Genomic DNA, 14,675 nt, shown 5'->3' with positions numbered 1-14,675 from the left:
CCACAATGCTATGAAACTAGAAATTAACCAGAAGAAAAGTTCTAGAAAGAACATAAATACATGGAAGTTAAATAACATGCTATTAAGCAATGAATGGGTCAATCAAGAAAGCAAGGAGGAAATCAATAAAACATGGATACAAATGAAAATAAAAACACGACAGTTGAAAATCATAGGGATGCAGCAAACGTGGCACTAAGAGGAAGTTTACACTAATACAGGCCTACTCAAGAAGCAAGAAAAATCTCAAATAAACAACTGAACTTTATATCTAAAGGAGCTAAAAATAAATAAAGTAAGTAAGTAAGAAAAAAAACCCAAAACAAGTAGAAGGAAGGAAATGATAAAAGATCAGAACATAAATAAATAAATTAGAAACTAAAAAAACCATAGAACAGATCGATGAAACCAGGAGATTGTTTTTTGAAAAAAAGAAAAAGAAAAAAAAATGATAAACTTCTACCCAGACTCATCAAAATAAAGAGAGGACTCAAATAAACAAAATCAAGAATTAAAGAGAGAAATAACAATCAACACCACAGAAATACAATTATAAGAGAGTAATATGAAAAAGTATATGCAAACTAACTAGGCAACAATGAAGAAATGAGTAAATTCCTAGAAATATATAACCTACCAAAACTCAATCAGGAAGAAATAGAAAATTTGAAAAGACTGATCACCAGCAATGAAAGTGAATTACTAATAAAAAACTCCCAACAAACAAAAGTTTAGGACCAGATGGCTTGACAGATGAATTCTATCAAACATTCAAAGAAGACTTAATATCTATTCTTCTCAAACTATTTAAACAATAGAAGAGTAACATTTCAGTTTCATTTTATGAGGCCAGCATTATCACCATATCAAAACCAGATGGCAACACTAAAAACAAAGAGAATGACAGGCCAGTATCTCTAATGATCATACATGCAAATATTCTCAACAAAATATAAGCAAACCGAATCCACCAATACATTAAAAAAAATTATTCACCATGATCAAGTGGGATTTATTCCTGGGACACAAGGGTATTTCAATATTCACAAATATATCAATATGATATATCAAATCAACAAGAGAAAGGATAAAAATCACATGATCATTTCAACAGATGCAGAAAAAGTATTTGATAAAGTGTAATATCCAGTCACAAGAACTGTCAACATAAGAGATTTACAAGATACATACTTCAACATAATAAAGGTCATCTATGAAAAACTCACAGCTAACATCATACTCGATGGTAAAAACTAAGTGCTTTTCCCCTTAGATCAGGAACAAGACAAGGATGTCCACTATTACCAGTTTTACTCAACATAGTCCTAGAAATCTTAGCCACAGCAATTAGACAAGGAAAAGAAATAAAAGGCATCCAAATTGGTACAGAATTAAGCAAAATATTCACTACTTGCAGGTGACATGGTATTCTATAGAAAACCCTAAAGACACCATCAAAAAACTCCTAGAAATAATAAATGAATTGATTAAGGTCACAGAACACCAAATCAATACACAGAAATCAGTTGCATTTCTATACACTAAAAATACAGTAGAAGAAAGAGCAATTATGAAAACAATTCCATTTATAATTACACCATAAATAACAAAATATCTAGGAATAAACTTTACCAAGGAGGTGAAAGACCTGTATCCTGAAAACTATAAACATTGATGGAAGAAACTGAAGACGATGCAAACAAAGGGAAAAACATTCCACGCTAATGGACTGGGAGAAAAAATATTGTTGAAATGGCCATCCAAACCAAAGCAATTTACAGACTTAATGTAATCCCTATCAAAGTATCAACAACATTTTTCACAGTACTAGAATGAATAATCCTAAAATGTGTACAGGATCACAAAAGGCCCCAAATAGCCAAAGAAACTTGAAAGAGAACAAAACTGGAGGTTTCATAACCCCAGATTTCAAGATAAACTACCAAGCTGTAGAAATTAAAACCGCATAGTATGGCACAAAAATAGACACATAGATCAATGGGTAAGAATAGAGACCCCAAAAATAACCCCACAACTATATGGGCAATTATTTTCCACAAAAGAGGCAAGAATATGCAATGGGAAAAAGACAGTCTCCTCAACAAATGGCGCTGGGAAAAGAGTACAGCTATATGCAAAAGAACAAAACCAGACCACTTACTTCCACTATAAACAAAAATAAACTCAAAATGGATTAAAGAACTAAATGTGAGACCTGAAACCATGATAATCCTAGAAGAGAACATACACAGCAATTTCTTTGACATTGTCTGTAGCAACATTTTTCTAGATATGTCTCCCCATACAAGGGAAACACAAACAAAAATAAACTACCAGGACTTTATCAAAATATAAAGCTTTTGCACAGCAAGGGAAACAATCAACAAAATTAAAGGCAACCTTACAGAATGGGCCATATCCGATAAAGGGTTAGTATCCAAAACAGATAAGGAACTTACACAAGTCAACACCCCAAAAACAAATCCAATTAAAACTTGGCAGAAGACATTAACAAACATTTCTTCAAAGATGACATACAAATGTCCAACAGGTACATGAAAAGATGCTCAACATCATGTATCATCAGGGGAATGCAAATCAAAACCACAGTGAGATACCAACTCACACCTGTCAGAATAGCTAAAATAAAAAATACAAGAAATAAGTATTGGAGAGGATACAGAGGAAAAGGAATGCTCATGTACTATTGGTGGGAATGCAAACTGGTGCAGACATTGTGGATAACAGTGTGGAAGGTCCTCAAAAAATTAAAAATAAATTACCTTTGATCCAGTAAGTGTACTACTTTATGTATTAACCCAAAGAATATAAAAACACTAATTCAAAAAGATATATGCACCCCTATGTTTACTGCAGCATTATTTACAATATCCAAATTATGGAAGCAACCCAAGTGCCCATCAACAGTTGAAATGATAGAGATGATGTGGTGTGTGCGTGTGTGTAATATTACCCATATGAAAAATGAAATCTTGCCATTTGAAACAACATGGCTAGATCTACAAGGTATAATGCCAAGCAAAATAAGGCAGTCAGAGAAAGGAAAATATCTTATAATGTCACTCATATGTGGAATTTAAGAACCAAAACAAATGAATAAAGGAATAAAGAGACAAACAAAAAACCAGACTCTTAAATACAGAGAACTGGTGGTTACCAGAGGGGAGTGGGTGGGGCGATGGGTGAAACAAGTGAAAGGGCTTGAAAGTACACTTAACATAATGAGCACTGAGTAATGTATAGACTGCTAAATCAGTGTATTGTATACCTGAAAATAATATAACACTGGATGCTAATTATAATGGAATTAATTTTAAATAAGATTAAAAGAAAAAAGTTCAAAAATTTAACAAAATAAAAACTTACGAGGTAATAAAAAAAACATGCCTTAGAAAATTAAAATGACTAGAAAGACATAGACATAAGGACTAGTATTAACAATTACAAACTTACAGAACTAAGACTAAACTGGTAGTTAAAGGCTAAAGAAAATAGTATATCATGGCTGTGCCTCAGATTTTTCACAGTATTACTATTGAAAAAGGCGGAAAGAATGGGGAAAACTTATGAACAAAATTTTAAACTGTTCTCAGCAATTACATTGGTAGTAGGAGTAGTGGTAATGTCATTCTAAACCAGTTTGTGTGTAATGTGGGATGAAATAAAGGAGATTATGGATATTATAATTGTATCATTCTCTGTGTCTTCAATTCTCTGAATTTTTGGTATGGAAGAAAAGAGATACAGTTAAAATACAGAAGAGGTTAAATAAAATGCCTATAGTCCTAAATTTAAATTTTAAGAATTCATGAGCCCATCATATTTAAAGAAAAAAATAAAACCTATGCACACACACACATAAGTATATATGAGTGCAAATACACAGTTCATATACAGATCACATACATTTTATTTATTTCCTAATTCTGTTCACAATGACCTACTCAATAGTAATTAGCAACCCTAATATACCATTTCTTTTTTTTTTTTTTAACCAGGGGAAAGCGTGAATGCAGTCTCCCACTACCACAAATTATGCAGTCGAGTTTCCCACATTTGGGGAAATCGCAGGGGTCAGCACATCCCGAGTGCAATGGATAAGCCTCGCCCTGGAAAACCACCTTCCTGATCATGGTATCTCCCCTGCCACGTTAAGTATGCTAATATACCATTTCTTAAAAGTAACAAGGACTTCCAGTGAAATGACTGATCATAAGGGTAAAAAGATTGCCATACAAAGTAGCAGGATAGCTATCAAATTCAACTAGGCTCATGTCAAAAGAATTTGATAGCAAACTTTTTAAGAGACTCCTACTGATCAAAATATGGCATAATTTGAGCTTCAAAAAAGAATATTTGCAATGACTGAAACCCATCAAAAGTATTTAAATCCATGAGTTTTCAATAATACACATTTAACGGATGCCTGGGTAGCTTAGTCAGTTAACCGTCTGACTTCAGCTCAGGTCATAATCTCTCAGTTCGTGGGTTCAAGCCCTGCACTGGGTTCTATGCTGACAGCTTGGAGCCTGGATATTGTTTTGGGTTCTGTGTCTCCCTCTCTCTCTGTCCCTCCCCTGCTCATGCTCTGCCTCTTTCTCTCTCAAAAATAAATAAAACATTAAAAATTTAAAAAAATACACATTAAAAAAAACTAGTTGGATGTCTTTGCAGGATATTAGAGAACAAATTCATTATTTTTAAAAGTGGCAAAAAAAAACTTATCCTGCCATTCAGTAACCAAATAGTAGATGAGGGAAAGCATCTCTTTATAAATATACACAAATAGAAATGAAAATGAATTATAAAATTGGAATATACCCCTATCCATTAATTCATGGGTATAGGTATCCATTAATTAACATCAATGTAAGAAAAAGAAAGACAATCAAGACATTATGTTCATCTTGGTGAAAGAACTGAACACCAACTATAGAACTATAGTTCCCAATTATAGAACTCAATACAAATTACGGATTTTGGTTGAACCTTACTCTGATCAAGCCTCTAGGTTCACCTGACATGGGCATGTAATAGAGGACACAGGGAAAACTTCCACTGGACACTGTACAGTAATAGAGCCTTAGAAAGTCACATTATTCCTTAGTTAGGAACTGAATTTCCTAGTCCTATAAGTCCCTCTTATAGCTAGAAATAGCCTGACTGAATTCTAATCAATAGAATATGAATGCATGCTCAGTGTTTGAAGGTCCATTCACTTTATTCCTCTTCAGCAGACTGGAACACTCTAACACAGCTCTGAGCCTGAAGGAGAGGGCATATACTACAGGATGACAGAGAAAGATGGGTCGCTGAAAAACCAAATGGCATTTGATTCCACTCATAAACTGGAATCAGAAAAAAAATAAAAAGAATCAGGCCTATAAATACACAGAACAAACTCATAGTTAACAGGGGGAAAAGGGTGAATAGATGAAGGGGAGTAGAAGATACACACTTCCAGTTATGAAATGACTAAGTCACAGGGATAAAAGGCACAGCATATGTAATAGAGCAAATGATATTGTATTAGCCACGTAATAGGACAGACAGTAAGTAGTTACATGTGTGGTGAACACAGCATAATGCATAAATTTGTCAAATCACTAAGATCTACACCAGACACTAATATAACATTGAGTGTCAACTACACCCAAATAAAAATAAAATAGAAAGAAGGAAAGAAAAAAGGAAAGACAACATGGAATAAATCTACCCTGAATACTTCTACTGTTAACATCAGGGCAATACTGTAAGAAATAAAATTCCGTGTTCTCAAAATCATTGTATTTTTGTTGTCTTTATTAAAGCAGATTAGTCTTCTACTCTAATGAAATTATGTAAAAAAATTACATATATACCTATAAATATCTTTGTATACTTATATGTGTATATGCATATGTATAAAGAAAATAAGGCAGGAGGAGGAGTTTAGATGGCAGAGGAGTAGGGAAACCCTAAGCTTGCTTCATTGCTCAAACGCAGCTAGATAAATATATCATTTTGAACACCCAAGAAATCGATCTGAGAACTGAGAGAGCAAAAATGCTCAATTAGAGGTGAAAAAATAGCCACATAGTGGAGGGGAGGAGCTGCAGACAGTTGATCTGGGGAGAGAAGAGCTGTGGGTGCTGTGATGGGGAGGGAGCCCTGACTGCCAAGAGAGGGGCGAAAAAGAAAGACTGAAAGTGCATATGGGGAATTGTACAAGAAAAACTTCCCCAAAACCACTGACTGAGGAAGGAGCTAAACACCACAAGTTTTTATAAGCAGAGGAGCACAAAGTCTGAAGTTCTGGAGGTGTGCACCATCTCCAGGATTGTGCCTGGTAGGTTTAGTGGTGCTCCCATGGGGAAGGAGGGCAGAGACCTGGTAGAGGCAGCATGGTCTAAGTATCCCTGGGGTCACATGGGAAGTAGTTCCCCTGCTTAAAGTGCATTTGGGAAAGGTGGCAAGGTCTCTCCGGGGCAAAAGACCCAGTGGATGCCAGTGAACTGCCCATTCACTAAATAGGAACAGGGACTCTGGCTGAGAGCAGCAAGCCTTGGTGCGGGCTTTCTGCTGTGCTTTATCATGAACTCTCAGCTGCTGGGCGATTGTGTAACCAATTTCTGGGAGAAGCTGGCACTGGCCACAGTGTAAGATCCTCCCCCAGAGGACCAGTGCAGGTCCACACAATGGATCTCTAATAAAATTTGGAGTTTTGAAACCTAGCCATGTGCCTGAAATAGAACACAGGAATGATGTGCTGCCTGGCAGGCAGACAGCTCAGATGCAGGCAGGGTGAAGGCAAGGATCTGGCAGAAGCCAGGGACAGAAAAGAGGTGATTGTTTGCTCTTCTATGAGGGCTTCCTAAAGAGTGGCAGGCACAAGATCCCTGCTCTGAGGATGAGAAAGTGGGACAACACCATTTTCACCACACCCATCAGCACTGACCAACTTCAATGAGCAAATAAGTGCCATCAAAGTGGAAGCTGGAGCTGCTTACACCAAGTCTCCTAACCTGTGCTCTGCAGGCACATCTCCACCTGAGAATCAGCGCAGTAGGTCCCACCCCTAGAGGACCAGCATAAACCCTTTGCACACACAAAGTCTACTGATCATAGAGTACTACAAAGTTTCAGCTCTAGGGGAAATAGGATCTAGCTTTTTTGGTTTTCTCCCACCTTGGGATACAGAAAAAGCAAGTTTTTAATTTTTTATTTTAAAATTTATTTTATTTTATATTATAAATACATACATATATCCACATCCACATACATATACATATACATGATCCAGATTCTTTTAATAATCAGACCAAAACACACCTAGGATATAGCTTTCATTTTTGCTTAGTTTTGTTTTTTTACCTTGAAAATATACCAAGACAGAGGAATTCATCCTAGAGGAAAGAGGAAGAAGTCATGGCCAGGGATTTATTCAGTACAGATATAAGTTAAATGTCTGAACTCAAATTAAAACAACAATTATGAGGATGCCACCTGGGCTTTAAAAAAAAGCATAGAAGACACTAGAGAATCCCTTACTGCAGTAATAAAAGAACTCAAAACTTAGACCAAAATTAAAAATGCTATAACCAAGGTACAAACCTGAATGGATGTCAGGACAGGGAGGACAGATGAAGCAGAGGAACGAATCAGTGACAGATAAGATACAATTATGAAAAACAATGAAGTTGAAAACAACAGAGATAGAAACATATTGTATCACAAATGTAGACATACAGAACTTATCAACTCCTTAAATTGTAATAACATTCGTGTCATGGGCATCTCTGAAGATGAAGAAAGACAAAAGGGGCAGAAAGTTTATTTGAGCAAATGATAACTGAAAATTTCCCTAATGTGGGGAAGGAAACAGACATCAAAATCTAAGAAGCACAGATTTGCCATTAAATTCAACAAAAGCCAGCCATCACCAAGACATATTATAGTCAAATTCACAAAATACACAGACAAGGAGAGAATCCTGAAAGCAGCAAGGGAAAAAAAAGTCTTTAACCTACAAGGGAAAATAGATCAGGTTTGCAGCAGACCTCTCCACAGAAACTTGGCAGGCCAGAAAGGAGTGGCAGGATACAGTCAACATACTGAATGGGAAAAAATATAAAGCCAAGAATCTTTTATACACCAAGCCTGTCTTTTAGAATAGAAGGAGAGATAAATACTTTCCCAAACAAAAACAAAAGGAGTTCATGTCTACAAAACCTGACCTGCAAAAAATATTATAGGGGACTCTTTCAGTGGGGGGAAAAAAAGACCAAAAGCAACAAAGACTATAAAGGACCAGGGAACATCACTAGAAGCACCAAATCTACAGGTAACACAAAAGCAGTAAATTCATGTCTATCAATAATCACTCTGGGAGTGCCTGGGTGGCTCAGTTGATTAAGTGTCTGACTTAGGCTCAGGTCATGATCTTGCATGAGTTCGAGCCCCACGTCAGGCTCTGTGCTGACAGCTCAGAGCCTGGAGCCTGCTTCAGATGTCTCCCTCTCTCTTTACCCCTCCCCTGCTTGGACTCTGTCTCCCTCTCCCTCACTCTCTCTCTCTCAGAAACAAATTAAAACATTAAAAAAAAATCACTCTAATGTAAATGGTCTAAATGCTCCAATCAAAAGACACAGGGTGTCAGAATGGTTATGAAACAAACAAACAAACAAACAAGACCTATCTACATGCTGCTTACAAGAGACTCACTTTAGAGCTAAAGAGACCTGCAGATTAGAAATGAAGGGATGGAAAACCATCTACCATGATAATGGACATCATAAGAAAGCCAGAGGAGCCATACTTATATCAGAAAAATTAGATTTTAAAACAAAGACTATAACAAGAGATGTAGGAGGGCATTATATCATAATTAAGAGCTCTATCCATCAAGAAGATCTAACAATTATAAACATTTATGCCCCCAAATTGAAAGCACCTAAATATATTAATTAATAACAACCATAAAGGAACTCATTGGTAATAATACAATAAGAGTAGGGGACTTTAATACCACACTTACTGCAGAGCATCTAAGCAGAAAATCAACAAAGAAATAATGGCTTTGAATGACACACTGGACTGGATGGACCTAACAGATATATTCAGAATATTTCATCCTAACGCAGCAGAATACACATTCTTCTTGAGTGCACATGGAACATTCTCCAGAATAGATCACACAGTGGGTCACAAATCAGACCTCAACAAATACAAAAAGACTGAGATCATACCATGAATATTTTCAAATGACAACAATATGAAACTTGAAGTCAACCACAAGAAAAAATATGGAAAGCCCTCAAATACACAGAGGTTAAAGAACATTCTACTAAAGAATGTATGGGTTAACCAGGAAATTAAAAAACAAATAAAAAAGTACATGGAAGCAAATGAAAATGAAAACACGACTTTGAGATGCAGCAAAGGCAGTCTTAAGAAGGAAGGTTATTGTAATATAGGTCTACTTCAAAAAGCAAGAAAAGTCTACAATATACAACCTAACCCTATACCTAAAGGAGCTAGGAAAAGAACACCAAGTAAAGACTAAAGCAAGCATAAGAAGGGAAATAATAAACACTAGAACAGAAATACATGATATAGAAACAAGAAAGAACAGTAAAACAGATCAACAAAACTAACAGCTGGTTTGTCAAAAGAATTAACAAAATTGATAAACGCCTAGCCACACTTATCTAAAAGAAAACAGACTCAAATAACAATCAACACCACAGAAATACAAATAATTATAAGAGAATATTATGAAAAATTATATGCCCCAAACTGGCCAAACTGGAAGAAATGGACAAATTCCTAGAAACATACAAACTACCAAAACTGAAACAGGAAGAAATAGTTACTTTGAACAGACACATAACCAGCAAAGAAACTGAATCAACAATCAAAAATTTCCCATCAAACAAACATCCAGGGCCAGATGGCTTTCCAGGGGAATTCAACAAGACATTTAAAGAAAAGTTAATGCAGAGTCTTCTCAAACTGTTTCAAAAAACAGCAATGAAAGGAAAAATTCCAAACTCCTTCTACAAGGCCAGCATTACCTTGATTCCAAAACCAGACAAAGCCTGACTAAAAAGAGTTATGGGCCAATATCCCTGATAAATATGGATGCAGAAATTCTCAACAAGACAGTAGCAAATTGAATCCAAAGTGCATTAAGAATTATTCACCACGATCAAGAGGGATTTATTCCTAGGCTGCAGGTCTGGTTCAATATTCGCAAATCAATCATGATACACCACATTAATAAAAGAAAGGAGAAGATACATATGATTCTCTCAATATATGCAGAAAACCATTTCACAAAATACAGCATCCATTCTTTTTAAAGTTTATTTATTTTGAGAGAGAGAGCATGTGCACAAGCAGGGAGGGGCAAAGAGAGGGAAAGAGAGAATCCCAAGCAGGCTCTGCACTGTCAGCGCAGAGCCGTAAGCAGGGTTCAAACTCATGGAACCATGAGATCATGACCTTAGCCAAAATCAAGTCAGATGCTTAATTGACTGAGCCACCCAGGCACCCCAATACAGCATCCACTCTTGATAAAAACCCTTAAAAAAGTAGGGATAGATGGAACATACCTTTACATCATAGAGGCCACATATAAAAGAGCCACAGCTAATATCATCCTCAATGGCAAAAAAGTGAGATCTTTTCCTCTATGGTCGGGAACAAGACAGGGATGTCCACTCTCATATTACTATTTAACATAGTACTGGAAGTCTTAGCCTCAGCAATCAGACAACAAAAAGAAATAAAAGGCATCCAAATCAGCAAGGAAGAAGTCAAACTTTCACTATTTGCAAACGACATGATACTCCATGTAGAAAACCCAAAAGACTCCACCAAAGAGTTGCTAGAACTAACACATGAATTCAGCAAAGTTGCAGAATATAAAATCAATGTACAGAACCTTGTTGCATTTCTATACAACAATAATGAAGCAGCAGAAAGGGAAATCAAGGAATTGATCCCATTTACAACTGCATCAAAAACTGTAAGACACCTAGGAATAAACCTAACTACAGAGGTAAAAAATACGTACTGCGAAAACTACAGAACACTTATAAAAGAAACTGAAGAGAACACAAAGAAATGGAAAAACATTCCATGCTCAAGGATTGGAAGAACACTGTTAAAATGTCAATACTACCCAAAGCAATCTACACATTTGCTGCAACCGCTATAAAAATACCATCAGCATTTTTCAAAGAGCTAGAACAAACCGTTCCTAAAACTGTATGCAACCAAAAAGACCCCGAATACCAAAGCAATCCTGAAAAAGAAAAGCAAAGCCTGAGACCTAATGATCTCAGTCTTCAATCTACGTTATAAAGCTGTAGTCATTAAGATAGTATGGTACTGGCACAAAAACAAACACACAGATCAATGGAACAGAACAGAAAACCCAGAAATGCACCCACAGTTATATGGTCAACTAATCTTCAACAAAGCAGGAAAGAATACCCAATGGAAAAACGACAGTCTCTTCAACAAATGGTGTTGGGAAAAATGGAGGGTAACATGCAGAAGAAAGAAACTGGACCACTCTCTTATACCATATACAAAAATAAGTTCAAAATGGATTGAAGAATAAATTTCTAAGTGTGAGACAAGAAACCATAAAAATCCTGGAGAACACAGGCAGCAACCTCTTTGAGCTTGGCTGTTGAAACTTCTCACTAGACACTGGAGGCAAAGGAAACAAAAGCAAACATGAACTACTAAGACTTCATCAAGATAAAAAACTTCTGCAGAGCAAAGGGAACAATCAACAAAACTAAAAGGCAACCAATGGAATGGGAGAAGATATGTGCAAACAACATGTCTGATAAAGGGTTAGTATCCAAAATCTATAAAGAACTTATCAAACTCAACACCCAAAAACAAATAACCCAGTTAAGAATTGGGTAGATGACATGAATAGACATTTTCCAAAAAAGACATACAGATGGTTAAAAGACACATGAAAAATACTCAACATCGCTCATCACCAGGGAAATACAAATCAAAACCATGATGAGGTACCACCTCATACCTGTCAGAATGGCTAAAATTAACAACACGATAAACAGCAGGTGTTGAACAGGATGCTGAGAAGGGGAACACTTGCACTGTTGGTGGGAATGCAAACTGGTACAGCCACTGTGGAAGACAGTATGGAGGTTCCTCAAAAAACTAAATACAGAACTACCCTATGATCCAGCAATGGCACTATTAGGTATTTAGCCAAAGGATACAAGAATACAGATTTGAAGGGATACACATTCCCAGATACTTAAAGCAGCAATATCAACAAACTATGGAGAGAGTCCAAATATCCATCGGATGATGGATAAAGAAGGTATGTGCGTATGTATATGTGTATACACACATACACATGTGTATACACACATACATACGCACATACACACAATGGAATATTAGCAATCAACAAGAATGAAATCTTATAATTTGCAACAAAATGGAATGAGCTAGACTGTATTATGCTAAGCGAACTAAGTCAATCAGGGAAAGACAAATACCATATGACTTTTCTCATATGTGGAATTTAAGAAACAAAACAGATGAACATATGGGGAGGGGAAAAAGGAGAGAGGAAAATAACCAATAAGATACTCTTTACGACAGAAAACAAACTGAGGGTTAATGGAGGGAGCTGGGTGGAGGCTGATGGGTATTAAGGAGGGCACTTGTTGGGATGGCACTGGGTGTTATATGTAAGTGATCAATCACTAAATTCTACTCCTGGAAACAATTTTACACTGTATGCTAAGTAAGTAGAATTTAAATGAAAAATTGAAAAAAAAAAGAAAGAAAGAAAAGAAGGCAAAACACTAAAACGTTCCCAGATTAATGTGATAGATTTTTAATTCTCTCTTTATAATAAGAATGTATAATAAGCAGGAAGTCTTTTTAAAAATAGCTATCATGAAATGATATCTGGAAATTGTTTTCAAAATAGTATTTGGGAGGGATTCATTATGAATTTCATTGTTATGGCTCAGTGATGAGTACATGGAGGTTCATCATACTGTTCTATTACTTATGTTTTAATTTCTCCATAATAACCAGTTCAGAAAAGAGTCACCTTGTAAGGAAAAGTTATTTGTACACATGAGTCTTAAAACTATTAGGCTTGCCAAAAGAAGTAAATGAAATCATAATATTCATATCCCTGAATTATCTAAGAGCTGAACTTAAAATATGAACAGATTTACAGACTAACATCTGCAGATTTGATCACTGAAGTGTGCGGCGCAAGTTTGAAATCTGTTATAAGGATGGGAGATAATATCTTATAAAAAAAAAGTAGAAACAATAAGGAAGTGTTTTATTGAAAGAAGAAGTGACATATTTTATTGACCCAATCATATTTCTTACATGGCCCTCTTACGTCTGAGACTATGGGACGGACAGGGCAAAAGTTAACTGGCAATTACAATATGGTGAATAAACTGAGCCTCCTAAGAAAGAGTGCTGACCTAAAAGATCCAGACTCTCCTCGCTGAGTCAAAGATGAAGGTTCTAATGCTCTTCACCCTAATTCCATAGCCCAATCTGTTGTGACAGGAAGTACACTAGCAGGATCCATCCACTAGTTAAAATTAATCTTGCTGCTCAAGGTCCAGCATCCAGTATATTTGAGCAATCCTTGGGCACCTGTGTACACAGGCAGGCAGCACTTCCTCTCACTCCAATCTATACTCAGCAGTAGTCCATTCCATAAAATTTGACTCTTTTTTCTTTCCCTACTTACTGCTCTAGATTCCTGCTATGATTTGAGTCCTGCCCTGAACCCTAGAACCTAACATTTGGGCTCTGATTCTTGATCCTTTCTTAAAAGGAACTGGCCAAGATCAGAAAAATAGAGCAGTCTCATTTCCTTTTACTTGAAAATATTACTTGCTTCAAGTTATCTATAGCTCTGCCCATTCAAAAATGGAACTTTTCAGGTATCAGTATCCCTGATATCAGTATTAAGTGTTCTACTTAATATTTAGTAATATTTAATAACATGCTCCATTAAAAAATAATAAAGATACTAACTACTTCTGCAAAACTGCCATAAAGAAACAGAGGTAAAAAAATATTTCTCTATAAATATATACACTGCAGACAAAATATCAGCAGTAGGGAATTGATTGTATAAATTATAGCGCATGCAATAAGATGATACTACACAGATCTGATTAATTTTAAACAACAGTAATGATATTAAAAACATACACTGGAGAGTTCCGGAAGATGGCGGCGTAGGAGGACGCTGGGCTCACCGCGCGTCCTTCTGATCACTTAGATTCCACCTACACCTGCCTAAAGAACCCAGAAAACCGCCAGAGGATTAGCAGAACGGAGTCTCCGGAGCCAAGCGCAGACGAGAGGCCCACGGAAGAGGGTAGGAAGGGCGGCGAGGCGGTGCGCGCTCCACGGACTGGCGGGAAGGAGCCGGGGCGGAGGGGTGGCTCGCCGGCCAAGCGGAGCCCCCGACTCTGGCTGGCAAAAGCGGAGGGGCCGGACGGACTGTGTTCCGACAGCAAGCGCGACTTAGCGTCTGGGAGGTCATAAGTTAACAGCTATGCTCAGAAAGCGGGAAGGCTGGAGGACAAAGGGAGGGAGAGCTGCTGAGCCCCCGGACG

The 14,675-nt window shown here is 36.7% G+C and overlaps 1 protein-coding gene and 1 non-coding gene across 4 annotated transcripts in view; both read right to left on the bottom strand.

Annotated features, from left to right (window-relative positions):
- Positions 1–14,675, bottom strand: part of SCAPER (S-phase cyclin A associated protein in the ER) — a 522,663-nt gene that overhangs the window by 298,452 nt on the left and 209,536 nt on the right. The gene's annotated exons all lie outside the window — the stretch shown is intronic.
- Positions 4,017–4,180, bottom strand: LOC125910493 (U1 spliceosomal RNA). Its single transcript, XR_007454002.1, has one exon. It is a non-coding gene; the product is annotated as a U1 spliceosomal RNA (small nuclear RNA).

This window comes from Panthera uncia, assembly GCF_023721935.1.
Source record: "Panthera uncia isolate 11264 chromosome B3 unlocalized genomic scaffold, Puncia_PCG_1.0 HiC_scaffold_1, whole genome shotgun sequence".
Classification (NCBI taxonomy): Eukaryota; Metazoa; Chordata; class Mammalia; order Carnivora; family Felidae; genus Panthera; species Panthera uncia.
Note: the sequence above shows the minus strand (reverse complement) of the source record. Positions and strands in the feature narration are given on the sequence as shown.